The sequence below is a fragment of the Protopterus annectens genome, chromosome 14.part0 (assembly GCF_019279795.1).
Source record: "Protopterus annectens isolate FY-2018-M chromosome 14.part0, PAN1.0, whole genome shotgun sequence".
NCBI lineage: Eukaryota > Metazoa > Chordata > Ceratodontiformes > Protopteridae > Protopterus > Protopterus annectens.
This window is the reverse complement of record NC_056748.1, coordinates 851,844,631-851,867,357: the sequence shown is the minus strand read 5'-3', so window position 1 is coordinate 851,867,357 and position 22,727 is coordinate 851,844,631. Positions and strand designations below refer to the sequence as shown.

At 34.7% G+C, this 22,727-nt stretch overlaps 1 protein-coding gene across 1 annotated transcript in view; it reads left to right on the top strand.

The window, feature by feature from the left end:
- Positions 1–22,727, top strand: part of PCBD1 (pterin-4 alpha-carbinolamine dehydratase 1) — a 195,465-nt gene that overhangs the window by 84,904 nt on the left and 87,834 nt on the right. The gene's annotated exons all lie outside the window — the stretch shown is intronic.

The window sequence follows — 22,727 nt, the reverse complement described above, 5'->3', positions numbered from 1 at the left end:
GATAAGCAGAATGGATGGCACAGGCTCTTCATCAGTTACATCATACTTACAATATGCAAAATAAATAGGGCCAGTACTGGTGGCATAGAGGGATAAAGCCTTTGCCATGGTCTGGGCCTTTTGGGTAAATCAATTTCAAATAGCAGCTCGGGCACCTAATGATGCTGGCAGTGCTGGGTGCACATGCTTATCCTAGGAAGGAGGGTTTGTGATGCTACTCTAATGACAGAGCCTCAGCTGGGAATAGAGGGTGCAAGTGCAGGGAAGGCTTGGGCCTGACCGCCAAACCAGTGATGGTAGCCCATGTCAGAGTTGTGGAGGAGCACCTCTACATGGATAAAACGGCAAAGGCAGTTCTCGTCACCACCAAGAAATGAAATTAGGACAGTATAGAAAATGTCCTCATACCTAGCAACCTTCATGGATGCTTGAATGATGCCTTCCCCTGAATGGCTCTTACATACATGGCTCAATACCCCATGTTTGGCAGTTTGGATGTGACCTTTTTAAGGGTTAGAGCAAGTTGTGAGTTTCATTGTTTTGCTCTGGACTTACTAGTTTATAGCTGTACTTTTTCTTGTTGATCACTGATGGGTCATACTTCTGTCATGGGGCAAAAAAGCACCATATGTATAACAATTGTTAAATATTACAGTAACACCCCCCACACACAAACCTGTATTTTTTAGTATCTTTTAACATAATTACTAATATCTGAACCTTGTTCAAAAGTACACTCCAGTAAAGTAATTCAGATTCTTAAATCCAGGCAAGTTGCTCATTACTAACTCAATTAATCACTATGGCTACTCTTTGTACTTCATAGCAACAGTGAAACTATGGAGTGCTATGCCATCAGATATCTTATTAGTGTCTAGTAGTAATTCCCAAAACAACTAAGTGATTACTTGGAGCTGTGTCATACAATTTTTAGCTTTCTGGCTAATCACTGAGGATTGTGTCCACTAAATATGGGTAGGGGTGGGCATACCTCTTAACTTCTAAGTGCAAGAAATCTGGGAAAAAATGGGTGGACAAAGGACAAATTTCAGGGATAAATATTAAATATTGCTCTTATTAACTTAGAAAGTGGCTAAAATGACAGGTTTTGCATTAGCATGCATTTTCCAAAGTATATGATGCCTGACACTCAGACAGATGCCATTATTTAGTGACATTAATATCCACTGATTTGCCAGTAAGACGCAAATGTTAAGAGGATCAAACAAAAAAAAAATCTAAGGCAGAAATCTAGACATTCTGTGATAATCTGGACAGTTGAGAGATATGGAAGCGGGAGAGAAGACTGTGGATGAAAGCAGCTTACCCTCTTGTTGTTTGATTTTTTAAATCTAGCTTCACAGGACGAGTGTGCATTTGTATGGAATGTGTTTGAATGTTCTCTGGTGACTGCGAGAAAAAAAGTTGAAAAAAATTCACCCACCGTTCTTGACTTTGCCTATATTGTTGATTTGTGCTTCACTAAAGTTGCATTTTTATGGCAATTCATTGAGGATTACTGTCACTAAATTGTGATGAACTTGCTCTGGATGAAACTAACTTATCCTCTTGTTTCTTGCTCCTTATAAAGTTTGACTATACAGAGCTAGTGATCATGGGTAGGAATATCATTGGAGTATTTATTCTCTGGCGAGTGTTTCAGTGAAGCACAGTTGAAACTGGCCCTAATTTCACAGATTGTCTCTGACTTTGCCTCATATTTTGGTCTCTGTCCCATACAAGTTGTGTTTTCCTGGCAAATCACTGAAAATTGTAGTTACTAGATATTGACAAACCTTCAGATTTCATGTACTTCACAAAATGCATGCCAATGTCCTCATTATTTTTTGGATTTGTCCCTGATTGTGTGTGTGTGTGTGTGTGTGTGTGTGTGTGTGTGTGTGTGTGTGTGTGCGCATGTGTGTATGTGAGTGTGTGTGTGTGCGTGTGCTTGTTATAGATAAGATATAGCTGTAGAAATGCATGTGAAATTATCACAGTCAAATGAGGTTTACATGACAAAGTGGCTATAAATGTGTTGGGTGGCAGTGGGGTGTATTTGTAGATGAAAGCAATTTACCCTCTGGTTATTTGCTCATTTGTGCATGTGTATGAGATAAGTAGGAACACTCGTGGTAATTGTTTATTTGAAACAATGTCAAAACTATAACTTTTTACAGTCTCTGATTTTTCAGAGTGCCACAATATTCTGTTTACTTTTTGGTATGTTATTTATAAGATTTATGGTTTTCAACAAATCAGTGGGGATTGTAGTCACTAAATAATGGTTTAGATTTTAGTTACAGATTTGATATCCTTCAAAAAATGCATACTAGGGGCGTGGCCAAGGATGAACACAGGATAGCAGCAGATTTCTTCAGCTCCACCAATTTCATTACATTGACAGGAATTAATTACTTAAAAATTAATTCTTGAAGTAATTTTCTTTCTAAATATGTTTGTTTTATATAGTTCTTGAACTATATCTAAAAAAGAAAGGAAATCTTAATAATATTCCTGTCAGAAATTACTTTGGAAATTTTCCTGTCAGTTTATCAGTCTGAAATGAGTTCCAGTAAGACAAATTCTCAAGACTCCAGCATCAAGAAAGAACTTCAGTCTCTGATAATTATAGTCCAGCAACTTACTGCTAAGATGGATAAAATGGATACTAAAATAGACACTTTCATAGAAAAAACTACAAAACAAATAGACTTGTTACATATGGACCTGCAACAACAGAAGATCCAGATGACAGGCATAGAAGAAGCTGTGAATGACATGGAAAATAAAATACAAGAACAGGAAATCAACATTGAGTTTCTGCTGAAACAAAATACACATTTACAAACAAAGCTGGATGACCTGGAAAATAGATCTAGGCGCAATAACATTAGGATTTTTGGACTGCCAGAAAATATTGAAGGTAACAATATTACTTCTTTTTTAACAACATGGCTCCCTAAAACTTTAGATTTACCAGAAGCATTCTCTTTTGGTAAAATACAAGAACAGGAAATCAACATTGAGTTTCTGCTGAAACAAAATACACATTTACAAACAAAGCTGGATGACCTGGAAAATAGATCTAGGCGCAATAACATTAGGATTTTTGGACTGCCAGAAAATATTGAAGGTAACAATATTACTTCTTTTTTAACAACATGGCTCCCTAAAACTTTAGATTTACCAGAAGCATTCTCTTTTGGTATCGAAAGAGCACATAGATCTATAGCTAATACTAACTCTAACAAAAACTATCCTAAATCAGTTATAGTTAGATTTCTATCATCTTTTGATAAAGAGATGGTTCTTAAATCTGCTTGGGCTAAAGCTCCTGTTAAGTTTAATGAGACAACTGTGCTTTGACAATGACTATTCTTCCATGGTAATTGCTAAAAGAAAAGTTTTTCTGCCACTAATAAGGGAGCTTAAAAAGCACAGTTTAAAACATACCTTCTGTTTCCTGCCAAGCTTAAAATCTTCCTTCCTGATGGTCCTAAGGTCTTCGATGATTTAGACTCTGCTTTACTGTTTGTCAAAGAAAAAGGATTTTGGATAAAATAGAAGAAATGGAATGGGCTAGTTCTTCATTAAAGAGATTGGCAACTGAAGCATCCTGGAAGACTTCAGAGAAGAAGAAGAGACTAAAAAACAAATGATTTGTTATATGTTTTTTTTCTCTCATCATTTTAGTTCATTATTAATCTTTTTGAATATAGTTCCTGCATTTCCAGAAAGCCACAAATATTTTGGAAAAGATTTAATCAAAGTTATTCTCTATGTGCAAAGAAATGTTTTGTTTCATAACCAGTCAAAATGCCTGAGGATTTAATGGCAGGCTGTGACTCGATTTGTTTTTCTTTCTGAAAAAAGTAAGGTTAGTAATTTGATACATTTTTTTATCTTTACCTTTTTTTTTCCTTCTTCTTTTATTATTTTCTTTGTTTAAACAATGACATTCTATTTAGATTATGTAGTGGGTAAAAGGGTGGGGGAGGGCAGGGAGAGAACAGTAATGAAAATATCATTAATAGAATAATAACCTATTTATTTCTTGTAAAAGTTTATAAGTTCTTCAAATGCTATTTCTAATTATTCTTTCTTGATTATACTGCTTATGCTTGTTTGTAAATAATCTGTCATGCTTTAACTAATAATAATCAGAACTAAATAAGAGTAAATAATATGTTTTATTTTTAACTCTATTAATATAAACAGTAAGTAACATTCCATTGTATATACTTCTTACAGCTTTCTCTTACATTTTTTTATTTCTGACTCACTCCATTTTATTTTCTACTCTCTTTTTCTTTTCTTTATTAATATATAGAAATGCTTTAGACTGTGTGGGCACAGTGAATAATAGGATTTGTATGAAAATTGAGTTGGGAGAAGAATGCTGAGTTTTATTGCTTGTTGGTAATTTTGAGTTTAATTTCACTTGCATAGAGGCTGTGATGATCTGTGGAATACATTGTGGAGGTTCTGTCATGTTTAGATGCATTTACACTGCTAAATGAATGTTTGTCACTAGTTTTAATAAGTTTCCGCCAAAATGTTAAGAGAGACAATCTGGGATGTGGGCTGTCTTATGCACAATGTCCTTGAGTTACCTCAGAATCTTCAAATCACAGAATTCTCACAGAGAAACTGAAAGCAGTTAGTATAAACATTGACAAGGTTATCACGCTGACATACCACAGATTCAGGAAAAATACTCTGTTCATAAAATATGTCAGTTATAATGAGTTTAAATGATGTAGTTTCTTGTAGTAAGTAAATGTCTTATTTTAGAAGGCATAAAAAATGAAACATTTATTTAAATGTTTTTGAAAATCTACTTAACAGCAGCATAATAATCTGTGTTAAAAATTTGTGTTCCAAACATATACTTTACTATAACTCATTTAATTCATCTGATTGACAAACATAAATAATCTTATAACTCTATTCTGGAAGAAATGTCATGTGATATATTTTAAAGCAGTAGGTTAGCATGATTGTAAAATCTGGTTACCAGTATGTGTTTGCTGTGCATTATTTTGTATAAAGCAGACAGATTTATTCTAGGGACAGCAAGTAGGATAGTGCTCTACTAACACACAACTCAGTGAGATCAGATATATATATATATATATGTGTGTGTGTGTGTGTGTGTGTGTGTGTGTGTGTGTGTGTGTGTGTGTGTGTGTGTGTGTGTGTGTATGTGTGTGTGAGTGTGATGGCTTTTTTTTCTGAGAATCTGCATAACTATCTAATATGATTTATAATAATTTCTATGAATACAATATTTTACTCTATTGACAAAATGAATGTTTGCCACAAGTTTTAATAAGTTTCCCGCCAAAATGTTAAGGGAGACAATCTGGGATGTGGGCTGTCTCTTGCATAGTGTCCATGAGTTTCCTCAGAAGCTTCACTCACAGAATTTTCACAGAGAAACTGAAAGCAGTTAGTATAAACATTGACAAGGTTATCACACTGACATACCACAGATTCAGGAAAAATACTCTATTCATAAAATATGTCAGTTATGATGAGTTTGGATGATGTAGTTTCTTGCAGCAAGTAAATATCTTATTTTAGAAGGCATAGAAAATGAAACATTTATTTAAATGTTTTTTGAAAATCTACTTAACAGTAGCATAATAATCTGTGTTAAAAACTTGTGTCCCAAACATATACTTTACTATAACTCATTTAATTCATCTGATTGGCAAGCATAAATAATCTTATAACTCTATTCTGGAAGAAATGTCATGTGATATATTTTAAAGCAGTAGGTTAGCATGATTGTAAAATCTGGTTACTAATATGTGTTTGCTGTGCATTATTTTGTATAAAGCAGACAGATTTATTCTAGGGACAGCAAGTAGGATAGTGCTCTACTAACACACAACTCAGTGAGATCAGATATATATATATATATATATATATAGGTGTGTGTGTGTGTGTGTGTGTGTGTGTGTGTGTGTGTGTGTGTGTGTATGTATGTATATATGTGTATGTGTATATGTATGTGTGTGTGTGTGTGTGTGTGTGTATATGTGTGTGTGTATATGTATGTGTGTGTGTCTGTGTTTATGTGTGTGATGGCTTTTTTTTTTAGGTAATAACGCAGGTGTTTCTGAGAATATGCATAACTATGCAATATGATTTATAATAATTTTATGAATACAATATTTTACTCTATTGACAATAATGAGTTTAAGTAAATGCTCATATACAAACAATTCAAGATTTTTTTGGAAGCTGTTGATAGAATTCACATGACAGAAAATAGATGCATCTTAATGCATGTAATGTTTGAATCATATTAGCCAAAGTTTTTGATTTAAATGAATGTTAGAACATAATTTTCTCTCCTCTTGATTTCTAACATTAAGATTATTTGAATGCTATTAGAATACAAGTGTTATATATTACATAGATCTATATAATAGTATGAACAGTTTTTAAAAAAAAAAAAAAGTTTATTTTAGTTTATATAATGCTGTTTTACCAAATGTGTAGTTTTGTCTTGATAGATAATTGAATTGAAAACTGTTAACCTCAGTTAAATATAACTAGTATTAAATTGATAAGGTGGTAGCTGAGGTACTGCTGCTTAGGGTAGGGGGTTAACTTGAGTAGTAAATACTGCTCTAAGTTGGAGTTTTCAACTCCAGGTGGGATGCAAGGTTTAATCCTTACATTATTTTCACTTGTTCATTGTTATATGTATATAGTTTTGACATCCACAATATATTTTGTACACTCATTGTCACTACAAACAAAACTGAATCCTATGCAAAATCCCATAAGAGATTTAATAAATACAGCTATATTTAAAGGTACACCTAAAAGAGGAGATGTAACATTATTTATCTTGTTATTTGTTATTTCGATCATAAGATTCTTGAGTTTTAAAAATGCCAAATGACATCTTTAAAAGGAATTTCTTTAAACATTAATGGATTGAATAATCCGTGTAAAAGGGCAAGCCTAATAAGATACATTAATCTACACAAGGCCAATCTAGTCTTCCTGCAAGAAACCCATCTCTTGAAAAAAGATATTGATAAACTAGCCACTAATAAGTATACAGTATTGGTTAGTTCAGAGCACACTCAGAAAAAGAGGAGTGGCTATTTTATGGAATAAAAGTATGCCCATTCCTAAAACCATTAAGTCTTATCAGGATGACAAAGGAATGTTTTGTATGGTTACAATACAAATTAATGGGAAGACTTACACTTTAATTAATGTATATTGGATACCTGGAATTGGTATTAATACAGTGAAACATCATATTGATAAGATCATATCATTCTCTGTAGGGGATATTATTTTAGCTGGTGATTTTAATTGTATACTACATGAAAGTGATACTACCACTATAAAGAAAAGAAGAATTACATCTAATGCAAAACATTTAAATGATTTTGCTAATTCTTATCATTTGAATGATATTAATAATCAGATAGAGTCAAAATCATTACCATACACCTTTTTTTCTAACAGATACAAAACTTATTCAAAATAGATAGGGTCTTTATTTCTAACCAGATGGTAACAGATTTAATTAATTCCAAAATCATTTCATGTCCTATATCTGATCATAACTCAATTGTTTTGAATTCATGATAAAAATACTCATAATGTTCAGATCAAAAGGATACCAGCATACTTAACTCAGCTAAAAGACTATAAAGAATATATACTTTCAGAAGTACAACATTTTCTAGACATAAATAATACTCCTGAAGTCTCCATTGTCTATGTTTGGGATGCCTTAAAATCATATCTATATGGACAAAGTATCAGATGGTATAATAACAAAAGGAAATCTTGGGATAAGGAATTGTTAGATATTCAAAGTAAACTAGACTCTTATAAACATAATAATAAAGAAAATATTATGGACAAGAAAGTTATTGAAGAAATAAACAAACTAAATGAGAAATACAAAGAAATTTTGACTCATAAAGTTAAAATAACTTTAGAGAATACAAGTTTTTGTCTTATTCAATAAGCCCCAAATACTTACATAGACTTAAAAATAAAACAAAAAGATTGAATAAACAAAACCATATCAAAGAAATCTTTTCTCTAAGGAAAAGAAGAATGTTTCTAGTATACCAGAAATACTGGATGAATTTAGAAATCACTTTCACAAGATTAACCATAACAACATTAACATGGAACCTAAAGATAAAATAAAGGAGTTTATAACCACAAACATGAATAAAAAGCTTAATAAACAACAGATTAAACTATTGGACAAGAGTATTTCATATACAGAAGTTATTACACAAATAAATAAGCTTAACTCAAACAAAGCACCGGGTAATGATGGTATTATACCAGAGATATATAAAATCCTTTCTAAAACTACATATTCATTAATACATAAGGTTTTTATTCTGGCCCAAACTGAGTTAATAACCCCCCCCATCTTGGCAATATACATTTATTTCACCAATTTTAAAACCTAATAAAGATCCAACTAGATGTTCTTCATATCGACCCATCTCATTACTTAATGTTGATTATAAAATGTTTATGAGTATTTTTGCTGATAGATTGAAGACAATTATCCCCGGCATTATAGACATAGATCAGACGGGTTTCATTGTAAATAGAAATACTTTTGATAATATAAGAAGAACTTTAACATTAATTGATTTTGCAAATAGGAAAAAGAAAGATTTAACACTTATTAGTCTTGATATAGGTTCAGCAGTTGATTCAGTAAGTTGGGACTATCTGTTTACCTTACTGAAATGCACAAATTTCTCTGATGCATTTGTAAATTTAATTGAGCATTTATACAAAGGAACGCTGGCTTATATTAAGGTAGGAACATATGTTTCACAAAAATACCCATTCTTAAAGGTACAAAGCAAGGATGTCCACTTTCTCCACTATTATTCACTTTAGTAATGGAGCCTTGGGCTAATTTGATTAGAAACAGTACTGACATAGAGGGTTTTGAAATAGAAGAAAATACAACATCAAAATTCAACTTTTTGCAGATGATGTTCTAATTACATCAGCAGGATCTAATTCTTCTATGCAGTCTTTATTTGATAAAATGATGAATTTTAAAAGTATTTCTGGTTTAATATTCAATGAAGAAAAACTAAAATACTACCTATATATACACGAAAAATACTCTCATTAGTGATTTTACTAAATATGTACCCAACTCAGGTCAGATAACTTATTTAGGTATAATACTATCTAAAGATATTAAATCTATTATATATAATAACTATAATACCTGTTTTCTTAATATACAAAATCTTTTAATACCTAGAATAATATGTTTTTACTATGGAGGAGAGACTTACAATTATTAAAATGATAATATTCCCCAAGATTTTATACTTAATACAATCAATAATACTTTCACCTACAAAAATAACTATCAAGAAACTGAATACACTAATGTTAAATTTCTTATGGGCACCTAATAGACCTAGGATTGCATTAAAGAAACATACTAATAGCTGGTCTCAAGGGGTATTTCTTTTCCAGACTTTAATTTATATATTATCTCTTCTATTATAAAAGTTATTACTTTATTAATAGATCGGTCATATGTCGCAAAATGGAAAGATTATTGGGAGCTAATTAGTATGCACTTCATGAAAATCTCCTTAACACATAAAAATATGATTATAAATAACTCCATGTTGTGGTTGCTAAAGGAATTTTGTACTTCACCTATTACACCTAAACATATGGTCTGTTACCCATTAAATATTATTATTAGTTATCGTAACTTTATATTCATGCACCCTAAGTATAGGGAATGGAATTTTATTGTATTCCTATAATTTATACTCAGGGTATGCTTATGTCATCTACTTCTGAAGGAGCTCATTTAGCTATAGATAATAATCTAAAGTACTGGTATCAGCTGATATCTGATAATAAAGTTAAAAATCTAGATTTCTTAAAACAAGAATTTGATCTAAGAGAAACTTGCTGGTTAGAGGTTCAGATCTTTAGACAACATCTCATTGATAGAATAGATCTAATGTCTATAACAGTTAAAGAATCTATTCCAAAACTGATTGATTACTTGATAATAAATTTACAGCATAAAGTTTCTGATAAAGGTAAACTTTCATATATACATAAAATTATCAGACAAGAAACTTTTACAATGTAGATTCATACTGGAATTATTTCACCTCTATTAATGGGGACCCACCAACTCAACAAGATAAACAATATATATTGGAATCTGCTTATAGAACTACATCTTCCATTGTCTGGAGACTTTATACATGGAAATTTTTACATAGATCTTTTTATACACCTTTGATGATGAATAAAATTAATAATAAAGATAATCTATGTAAGAGATGTAATGTAGAAATTAATGCTGACTGGGCTCATATGTTTTATGACTGTATGAAGTTGAAAGAATACTGGAAGTCAAGTTAATGAATTTTTGCAGGCTCTTTTTACAGATAATTTCATTATTTCTAAGTCTCTTATATTATTCAACACACCTGTACCTCAATGTGTTAAAAGATTAAGCTTCCCTTGTTATGGTCTATCCTAGCAGTGGCTAGGAAAATAATAACTAGAAATTGGATTTCAGATACACCTCCTTCGTTCAATGAATTTAAAAATGTTATGAATATAATGTGTCATATGGAAATAAGCACAATTAGAATGAGAACAACTAGAAAAACATCACATTTTATTGTATGGGATAATTTACAAAATTTGTTAAAAAAATTCTAATTTCAATAGCACAGTATTTTAGTTTAATTAATTGATCTGATTGTAGTGGATGTCTTTGTAAATACTTTAGTTGTTTTGTTGAATATTATAATAATACCTATTTTTAATTATTTGTATAAAATTGTTATGATATTTCTCTTATATGTTAAAACAATAAATTTGTTTAAAAAAAATGCATACTAATGCAAAAAAAAATATTTTTTGTCTAAGTATATAAGACAAATCTGTCACTGATTCCAGGCCTTTGTCCTTTATTTTTTGGCTTTGTCCTGATTCTTGAACCAAGAAGCTGAGAGGTGTTATTTTTTATCACAGTCAGATGATATGTAGTCAGAAAAGCAGTTATAACTGCAGGGTGGGGGTGAAGGTTGTCTGTGGATGAAAGTAACTTACCATACTGCTTGCTCATTTTAAATAGATTGGCTTTGCAGTAGTAGTGTACATTTGCATGAAATAAGTTTTATATTTTTACTACTGCCAAACAACTGAGGTGTACACATTCTAAAATGGGGCTATAATTGCTGAATACAGGGTGTCTGTGGATGAGAATGTCTGACTCTGGCTGCCATGATCAGGTTAAATAGTCATAAGTTTCGCTTTGTAGGACAAGCACATTGGGATACTTTACTGTGGCCAGTTTTATTTCACAGTTCCACATTTGAGGTATATATGATCATGTGGCTGTAACTAATTGGTACAGACAGTAATGTGAATGGTCTTATATTAGTGAACCCAAAAGAGCATGAACATGTTTGTGTGTTCCAAAAATGTGTGTGTAAGGGGAACATGGTTTGAAAAATGTCCAGGGCCTTAGTTACATTAAATTTGCCACTGAGCACGGATACTAATTTTGAGAAGTCTTCTCCTTGGCAGACATAAACTAAAAGTTACTAACAAACCATGTATCTCAAATACTACTATACTAACAATATATATAAAACACAATTTGAATTATATTGTAAATATTGGAAATTGCTTCCCTGCTGATCTATAAAGAAACACTAATGCATTTGTTATGAAGTTCAGTACATAAGCAAATATACACCATACATGTAGCGTTCATTGAGCCAAATGTAAAAAAACTAAAATAACTAAATCCCATCAAATGTACAATATATATATATATATATATATATATATATATATATATATATATATATATATATATATATATATATATATATATATATATATGGGTTACCTTCATTTGATCGACAGCCCATCTGACTGAAACCCATTTGATTGAAATTCCATTTGACTGACAACCAGTAGTTCAGTACACTTCAAGGCAAATAACAGAGATTGGTCCCCCTCCCCAATGTCATGCGACCCTGGAGTTGGTATATATAGTTGGGGGGTGTGGGGGGATAGTTTCCTTTAAAAGAAGAAAATAACACAAAAAGTACAGATTTTGGACGAAAATAGGTGGGGGCTTCGCCCCTGACACCTCCCCTTACTATATATACCAACTCCAGGGTCGCATGACCTTGGGGAGGGGACAAATCCCTGTTATTTGCCTTGAATACTGGTTTTCGATCAAATGAAATTTTGATCAAATGAGTTTAGATCAAATGAAAGTTCGATCAAATAAAGGTAACCCATGTATATATATATATATATATATATATATATATATATATATATATATATATATATATATATATGGATCCCTCTCATATGATAGAAACTTCATTTTACTGAGACCAAAAGACTGAAATTTCAAAAGACTAAATTTTAAACTGGACCATATAAAAGCACCCCCCCCCCCAACTATATATGCTAACTCCAGGATCTCACTACAGTGGGGAAAAGTGCATATACCTTTCACTTACCTTACAGTAGTCTACATGCTGCCACTACTATGCCCTTTTCCCCACTGTAGTGCAGTCCTGGAGTTAGTATATATAGTTAGTGGGGGTGTGGGGGGGCGCAGCATTGTAGTCTGCTTTTATATGGTCCAGTTTAAAATTTAGTATGCTGAAATTTTATTATGGGTTTCAGTCTTATGGGTTTCAGTCAAGTGACTTTTCAGTCTTTTGAAATTTCAGTCTTTTGGTCACAGTCAAATGCGATTCAGTCAAGTGAGTTCTCTATCATATGTTAGGGATCCATACACTCACACATATACATATATATGTATATCAATATATATATATATATATATATATATATATATATATATATATATATATATATATGCATACACACATATACACATGGGAACATGTGTACATACATATGCACATATGTATAAAAATATACATAGAATATAAACATAGTTACAAATAAAAATATATAGAAAATATATAAATGTATATAAACATGAACTGTTGGGAGTACTACCATCTATAGTTAGTTAGTATTATTGGAATAATGAGTCTGATGCCAAGCGGGACCAGTTTTAATAACTAGGTGCCTTCAATTTTAAATAACTAGATAAAGATATGTGGTCATTCCATCCTGTAGGTCCAGTGGCGTTAGTTTTAATTTGCCAGTTACCGTCTTTATATTCCAATCTAATTTGGTAGGTCCTCACCTTTGGTCATCTTCCACTTCTTCAAGAATAAAAAACCTAAATGTGTGTCCTTTATTGCTGTCTAGGTGTCTCCAGGGGACATTTGATTGATTCTTACTTTTAATATCGCTCACATATTCATATATCCACTCTTTTAGTCGTCTTTCTGTTTTTCTGATATAAAAGGAGGGGCAATCCATACATAGGGCCATATTAACAACCATTTTGGTGTCACAGCTGCATATTTTGGGGCAAAAAAAATTTCCATACTCAAAAATGTTTTTATATTTCCCCTAAAATAAATTTACATGGGGACACTTCCTACATTTTGTCATCTCTTTTTTTCCCCTTCAATGTGTTGTCATCGTATTGATTCTTAGCTTTTAGAAACTTTTTTATATTCCAATCTCCTATAAATAACAGCTGCTGTTCCCACCCTGTCGTTATTCATTCCCCCAATTTTAAATATTTTCCAGTTGTTAGTCAAAATCCATCTAATTGCTTCAGCATCCATATTATATGTAGTGATAAAGCCCTTTTTAAATTTATTTTAAGTATTCTCGTGTCTCTCAAGAGTAGTTAACCTAGTACCTATATGTGGTTTGTATGTGCAATTATTCCTTTTGTAATAAACATCCCTAAAATCTTTTCTAAGAAGATGTTTTGGTGACCCCATTCAGTAGCATAGATTTCAGTTTCTCTCCTTCAAAATAAAGTTTGGCAAGAGAAGAAACCATTCTAGCTAACCTTACTAATTGTCCTTTTAAAATGGCTCTTTTCTGATGTTTGGGGTGCCAGCTATCAATGTGAAGCAAGGTGTTAGAATAGGTGGGCTTCCTGTACAAACTGGAGGAAATTCCCCTATTATTGTGATCCACTGTTACTTCTGTATCGAGGTAACAAAGACTCTCTCTGGATTTATTAGTAATAAATTTAAAATATCAGCGGTGTTATTGATAAGGTAAAAAAAAACTCATCTAACCTATCATCAGTGTCAATCCAAAATAAGACCAAGCCATCAAGGAAACACCCATAATATATCCAGGAGTTTTCAAAGCCTGAGTTGAAAACAAAGTTCTTTTCCCAGAAAGCCAAAATGATGTTAGCAAAGGTAGGGGTGCAAGCTGTTTCTACTGCGACCCCTGTTCTCTGTTTGAAAATTGTCCCTTCAAACCAGATGTAATTATTATCTAGAACCAATTCTATCAGGGATCTAAGGACCCCTATGGCTTTATTGTCAAATTGTTCATTGGTGGCCAAGTAGTCAGTAAGCCAATTTTGGCCACATTGATGGGGTATTACCAAAAAAGATCAGTCACATCTATGGTGACCAGAATACGTTTTTCACTATACATGCTGCTTTTATCTTGCTTAAAAAGTCCCAGGAATCTCTTAAAATATGTCCTTCATTACAGAATACCTTTTTTAATTTTAAATCAATAAACTTAGCCATCCTGTGTGGTTTTGATCCTTTTGTATTCACAATGGGGCATAAAGGTGGGTCACGTATGTTTTTATCAATCTTTGGAATTCCAAAAATTCCTGGTAAATGGGGGTATTCTACCTGTAGGTAGTAGAACTGTGTTACTGTAATTTGTCCATGCATTAGTAAATCATACAGTATAGTGTCCATTTTCTGATAGGCAATACTGAGTTTATTTCCAGAGATCTCTTTGTATTGGTTGGTGAAAAGTAAACTTTTCATCTTACAATTGTAGTCTATGGTCTCCATAACTACCAAGCTTACTCCCTTATCTGGTTTCATCATCCTTAACCTCTTATTTCCACTTAAGTCCTTTAACAATTTCATGTCATCTTCACATGTATTATTGGTCGTGTTGTTTTTACAGCTTTTTAGTCTGTTCCTGATGTCTCTTTCACACATTTTTTCAAATAGGGAAATACTGGGGTGTAAAGGGGGGTTATAAAGGTTTAAGACTTCTTAAATAAATCATCTCCCTGTGATGAATTACTGCTGTCACCTAAAGCACATTTAAATTCAGTTTTCTATTGAAGGACTTTAAATCAGTTATGGTTTCTGTTAGTCTACCCCCCTCCTAGCTGGTACAAAAGTAAACCCTTTTCAAAAAGGGAGGCCTGCCTTCTGTTTAATACTGCTGAACTACAATTGTAAATCTTAAAAATCACCCTTATCATTACTAATAAGGGTTAATGGTTCCTAGTTTAGTCTCTCTTTCTTCCTCCCTTTTTCTTCTGTTGAGGAAAAAGAGCTAGGGGTTCCTATTCCAAATGTCTCCCACTGGCTTGGTCTTCCCTCGCACTGTTGCTCATATTCATACCCCCCTCTAAGTTCTGTGGGGTGGGGGTGCCCATATTGATACCCCCCCAAGTCCTGTGGGGTGGAGGGTCTGAAAGGGCCTTCTTGTTTCCTGTTTTCTGTGATGTAAACCCTTTCCTGGTTGTTGTCTCTTCCATATATACCCACCTTCCCACTACTCAGGGGTTGTGGAAACGCTTTCTGATTTTTATATTCAATATTATCTCTAACCAATTGTTTATCTCTTTTGTTTTTTACTTTGTGGGGCATCCTATCAACACTGATTACATTTTTTTTCAAAATCACATTTATAAAAATCATATAACAAATCATTAGAAATTTTGTTGATAGCAATAATCTCAGTCTCGAAAATGTCCATGTTGGCCTGATTATGTTTCATAAGTAACTCCCATGAGTTCATGACCACGACAGTCAAACATTTTCAATAAGTCACAGTGCAGTTCAGACCCTTCACGAAGCCTGGTGGGAAACTTCCATGTCTTTAGTCCCTTAGGTACTATTCCTTCCTTCAAACACTTCCTAAAGTAACTATTTTCTAGTTGTAGTTTTCGGTATTTAGTATGTTTGTTCTCAAAGTTCTGCAACTGTTTAGATAAGGTTAACCCTGAGATCTGATCTATTGGATGGCCATATCTAAAGTCAAAGTCTTGGTGAAGCCATTCGTTTAAGTTAAAGTTGTAATTACCTGTTGGTCGATCATTGATGTTAAGATTGTGTCTGTTATCTCGTCCAAATTGTTGGTTCAACTCTCCAACCACTTCCTTGTTGTTTGCGTATGGTCTGGTATTGTGTATGTATATAGTGGGTCTATATTAGAAGCATGAAAATGCTTCTTAGCAAATACGGAATCAGCGACACATATTCATCGAATCGCATTTCAGTGATTCGATGAATATGTCATAGGGCAAGGAGAAAGTTGGCCAGCTTCACTGAGTTGCTCTTTCCTTCCCTATAGTGTGATCTCGGAGTTGGTATATTTAGTTAGGGGTGTGTGGGGGCAGAGCCCCCCACATTGGGGGGTGTGGAGGGGTAAAGCCCCCCACCTGTTTATGGTGTTAAATTTAAATTATAGTATGTCATCCACTATAATAGCACAGGGATGTCCAGTAAAAATTTGCTCCATTGTACGTCGAAAGACCTCACTTGGAGAATTGATCCTAAATGACATTCTCAAAAAGCTGTACCTGCTAAATGGAGTACTGAAAGTAGTGAGCAGTGAAGATTTCTTGTCAAGCAAAATTTGCCAAAATGAACTCTTTGCATCTAAGACATAAAAAACAGTGACATTTGGCATTAGAGCTGCAAATTCTTTGACTGTATGCATTGGATGATGAGGTCTTTTTAGAGCTTTGTTTAAATCTCGTGGATCAGTACATATTCTGATGTCATCTGAACTTTTCTTATGAGCTACTACCATGGAAGATACCCATTCAGTTGGAGTAGATGAACAAACTGGACAAATCACACCTTGTTGCACCATTTTATCTAGCTTGGCTTTAACGGCTATTGGAACTTTTCTGGTTGGCCTGACAACTGGGCTGACATTTGGGTCTAACTTCATGGAGTACACAGCTGGAAGCCTGCTTAGTTTATCTTCAAAAAGATCAGCATAGGTAGAAAAAATAGACTGGGCGAAATTAGAATAGTGGTCTTTCAAGCTAACATGGTGAATGTCCTTGTTAAATGAAAGCAGTCCCATTTTCAAACTGTCTCTGAGCCATAATAATGATTGAATATGAATCTTGACCACATAAAATAATAAGTCATAGCATTTCCCATCAGAGTAACATGAAAGCACAAATGAGCCTTCAATTTAAATCTCTTCACCACCATATGCAACAAGCTTCTCACACTTTGCCAAATCAAACTTTTCACTAGCACGTAATCTAGCAAATATTTCTGCAGACATAACATTGCACTTTGAGCCAGTGTTATCTTTGATGGGTTTGCCATTTATCCTAACAATACAAAATACTTCATTCTTGGCCCATAAATCAGTTTCATTGACTGCTTCACAAAGCACTTGCACACCACCAACATAAAAAGATTGAGACCCTGGGTCATGGCTTACCAATTGATCAACTTATTTCTTGAAATGTTCCTTTCTAATAAAATAATGTGTGACTTTTGATTGACAAAATCCTTTGAAATGGTTCCACGTGTTACATTTATGGTATTGCTGACCAAAAACTAAGCAGTTCTCTCTTTTAGATGCATGACTACTACCACAATTACGACAGTTAGCAATGCAATTAGGTGTTGGCCCTTGTTCACCCTTATGATTATTTGCTGACTCACTCTTATGCTTCACTGAGACTGTGAGATTTCTGGAACTTGCTGGAAAGCTTTGGGGTTAACCAGTGAGTGCTGCAGGGGATACAGTTGCTGCCATGTGCTTGGGCCTGTTTCCCTTAACCACATGCTGCATGCTATCAAATTATATGTGCAGTAAGGATGATCCACTTCATTCCTCCAGTAGTAGCTAGATGCCTGTCTGATTCAAAGTGGAGAAACTGGAGTTCTTTCTGGCCATTAGTCGTTTCAAGCATTCCACATTTGACACCATGTTGCTCATCCCTTTGTACGTAGAACACAAAGCAGGCAGGATAGTTTGTTAAAGATGCTCTATTACGTAGGAACACAGGATGGATAGCAGCATCAGTAAATATAAACAAACTGGTTAACACAGACCTTACACACATACATACTTACATCTCAACACCTAACTTCAGAATGGCACTTTGACTTGTATGGGCTCAGCACTCATACAGTTGTGCAAGCCCCTAGAAGGTTTCTTAAAGAGATGTACACACTGATCTACACATTCTATACAGCATGTAAGTTTGACTTTTGTGTGAATATTTTTAGGTATTCCCCCATAGCAATATATCTGCATATTTTTCTATTTTTCTTTATTAGGAGGGAACACACAAATAACTTACCGCACATTTTCAGGGTACTGTATACCTCCAAAAAGCTGCCTACAGTCCTGGAATTGCTTCTTTGCCTCATAATATTGCTGTTCACCTATCCGTTTAACTTTCATATTCTGCATGACATAGTATACAAATAGTGGCGTGCCTCAAAAACAACACAAGTTTATACCTGCTTGAATGGCGCACAAGTATATTAGGTCAGTTTGCACGAATGTATATAATTTGCATTATTTTGCTTCTGTGTATATGTGACAAAGCACAGTTTGCTTCCTATGCATGCCCCTGACATCTCATGGCTGTGAGCTTGTCCTAGATATATGTGCAACTATGCCTGTTGCATTTATGTGAAGCTCTGTGCTGCACTACTCATGATTCAGAAATCACATTGCAGGCATGATACATGGAAGACTATTTTATTGCTCATGAGAGAGACAGCATTGTCAGAGAAAATACAGGAAGAAGGCAGATTCTGCCCTGATAGATGTGCAGTGCTCTCACTCTTTTCTATTCCCTGTTTTGACTCTTGAAAGGGGAACTCTGCCTTGCCTACAGAGCTTCAAAAGGTCTAGACCTATGTAACCTCCTACATAACAGCAAATCTAATAACACCTAAATCACCTGCTCAAGAAATCTAAACTTCCACAGGTATGCACATAGGAGATATTGCATTTATTCTGCTACATTTATTACTGCTTGTTAGTAGCCTGATTAAGTTGTAATTGTTATTCTAAACCCCTTTGTTTTGGTTTAAGGACTTGGGCTTCAGGCCAGTTATTTTACATTAAGAAGGTCTACACTGTTGTGGGAGGAGAGGGTAGTCTCTGCATTTGTGAGCTGGGAATTGCTGGGTGAAGGCCTATTGTGCGTTTGTTCTGGTTTAAGCACTTGGGCTCCAAACCAGTTATTTTACATTAGGAAGATTTGTGGTCTAAACTCTTGTGTCAGGAGAGGATAGCCTATACACTCCTAAGCTGGGAATTGCTGGTTGAAAGTTCATTATGTTTGTTATTCTGAAAGTGTCTTAGTTCTGGTTTAAGCACTTGAGATCCAAACCAGTTATTTTACATTAGGAAGTTTTGTTGTCTGGCCTCTTGTGGCAGGAGAGGATAGCCCACACACTTCTAAGCTGGGAACTGTGGGTCGAAGGCTCATTGTGTCTGTTATTCTGAAAGTGTCTTAGTTCAGGTTTGAGCACCTTTCTAAGCTGGGAATTGCTGGTGAAGGCTTATTGTGCCTGTTATACTATGTGTCTTTATTCTGGTTTAAGCACTTGGGTTCTGAACCAGTTACATTACATTAGGAAGACTTGAGATCTAAACTCTTGTGGCAAGAGAAGATAGCCTACACCCTTCTAAGCTGGAAACAGCTAGTTGAAGGTCTATTGTGTCTGTTATTCTGAAGTATATTGGTTCTGACTTAAATATTTGGGCTCTAAAACTAGTTCTCTTACAGGGTCTATATTAAATCAGCGAACACTTAAAAAAGTGAATGCTGATGTATCGACCCCATGTAAGTGAAAGCTTACAATCCTGAACACTTAGAACAGAGATTTTTTTCCAAGGGAAAAAAAATTGCTGTTCCACAAAAGAAAAAAAAAACTTTAAAACATTACATAAAGTGGGGAGTTTGCTCCCCACACCCCCCTACTTAAATATACCAACTCCGATATCACACTACAGTGACAAAAACAGCAAAATAATGGAGGCGGCAAAGCGATTTCTTTCCCAGGGAACGAAATCGCTTATATGCCATTTCGGTATTTTGCCGTTTTGTGCTTTCAAGTTCGATCAAGACGCATTCTAAGACGCATTCGAAAGAATGCGTCTTTGATCATATAATAGGAACACGTCTTACATTAGGAGGGTCTGTGGTCTAGACTCTTGTGGCAGGAGAGTGTGGCCTACACCCTTCTAAGCTGGGAATTGCTGGTGAATTGCTGCTTTATTTAAACTGTTTCTTGCTGTTATGACTGTGATTTTATGCACTTCGAATTTGTAGTACTTCTGCATTTTATAGCATAGGCCAGATCAAAACTGTTTGGTATCACTTGAGCATTAAAACCAGCTTTTCACTAAGATACTGAAAGATCTGAGGCATCCGTTGCTTCCAACTAACTGTAAGTACAAGTTTTTGCTCTTATATTGCACTTTTAATTTGTATTTGCATTCTACTGTCTGTTTGAATTGTCTGAACTGTTTTTTTTTGCCACATTTTACTGTATACTGTACTAGTTCAGCTGTAGCATAGTCTAGTTCCAGGTTTGCTGTCTCTCGGTCTGTTTCGTAACTTCTGAGGATCAAATTCAAGCCATTCTTGTAGGTGAAGGCCCTTCAGCACCCTTGTGGGAGGAGAGTGCTGTCTGGGTCCCATCTAATTGGGGATGAATTGTCTAGATCTCAGACAGAGCATCCTTATTGGCTAGTTTGAGTTAAAATGGTATTTCTTATTTTATTTAAGTCCCACATTTGCACTTGTTTGCGTGTAAGCATACTACCATGCACTGCCACATAGCGGTGGTTACCATTGGTGATTATAGATGCAAACGTTTTGCTTATTAATTTTTCTCTTAGCATTTTGTCTGTGGTCCTCCAGAGGTTTTTCTTGGCCCTGCTCTACTGTCAGGTGGGACACTAAGCCTAGCCTCAGAGGTACAAACACACCTCTCACCCACTAGACTTTCCAAACTGTGACCTCTTTTCCTGACCATATAAATTTACCTAACACTATGGATGAACAATTTCCCACAGTTGTTCCAGCCAGCTTGCTCAACTTGAGCATCCTGAGACAGTGTAGCAACTGCCTCATGTTCACCAACAACCTTGTACTCCTTGTCCACACAAACGTAACATGTGAGAGATGCAACTATATTAAGAACCTTGAATCCATGCTATCTCACACATCAGTCAGTACATATGACAATGAGTGGGTTGTCAGCATGCACACCTCACCTCCTACTCCACCCAAACTCATCACACATACCTACATAGGCAGAGGTCCTCACCAGAAACATACTTAAACACCAGAGATCTCCCAAACACAAACACAAGCATGGGTGATGTGTATATCACATTACTGTTTCAGTTTATTTACCTCTCATTAATCCTCATCATATTGTACTGATTTGAATGCTTCTTGAATTTTGAGCTTAAATGTTTTATCTTCTAGTCTGTATAATCATTATTGCAATTTTTGTATGCACCTAATTTGTCTGTATTGGAGCTTTTCTCCCCAGGACTCCACTGAAAATGGGTTCTTTTGGCCCAATGGACTATCCTGGTAAACCAACTGCAAATAAATAATAAATAAATAAATAAATAAATAAATGTGTAATACTTCCTCTGCAGAACACAGTACAGATAATAGCTCATGCACCAGTGTCTCATCTGTCAAGCCCTTAAGGCAAAACACAAAACCAAACATATTAGTCATAGGTGACTCCATCTTGAGACACACAGATGTCCGTATCACCAGACTGGATAAGGAAAAGGTCACGGTCAGCTGTCTGTCAGGTGCTAGGATCTGCCATGTCATGCATGCACTCAAGTCTCTCAACAGCAGGTACTGTTATGACTCCATCATAGTCCATGTTAGTGTGAACGACTTGAGCCGTACCTCTCTGGACTATATGAAGAGAGACATGATTGAGCTCTCAGATTATGTGTCTCAGGCAGGTACGCCCCTAGCCTTAAGCAGTGTTTTACCTTCACCTAGATGATGCTTCACTACAAACAGAAATTGATTGACTCAATAATTGGCTTAGTTTCTGGTGTCATTCTTAGGGGATCCAGTTTCTGTCAGCCTGGGATGATATGATCGACAGATCTCAATGCTTTGCCAGACATGGTTTTAAACTGTCACCCCTGGGATTTTGGCTGCTGGCTAAGGCTCTTGCCACCCCATAGTTCATAGGTTCATAAGTTCATAGGTTGGTACTAGGCTATCAGCCCTAGGGCCTATACAAGCCTAGCCATAACAATTCCCTGGTTATTTCTTCCCACACTATTTACTTCCCTGGACCCCTGTCTAGCAATGTCTCAAGGACAAAATTCCCAACATAAAAACTCTATATAAAAACAACGTCATGGTTATGCTGCTAAATGCTAGGAGTCTTAACATGAAACTGCACTCACTGGAAGCAGTCCTCACGTTGGAAGAAGAAGACATTTGTGCAGTCACAGAGACCTGCTTCAAGGCTGTAGAGTGCACCCCAGCCATACTGGATTACACC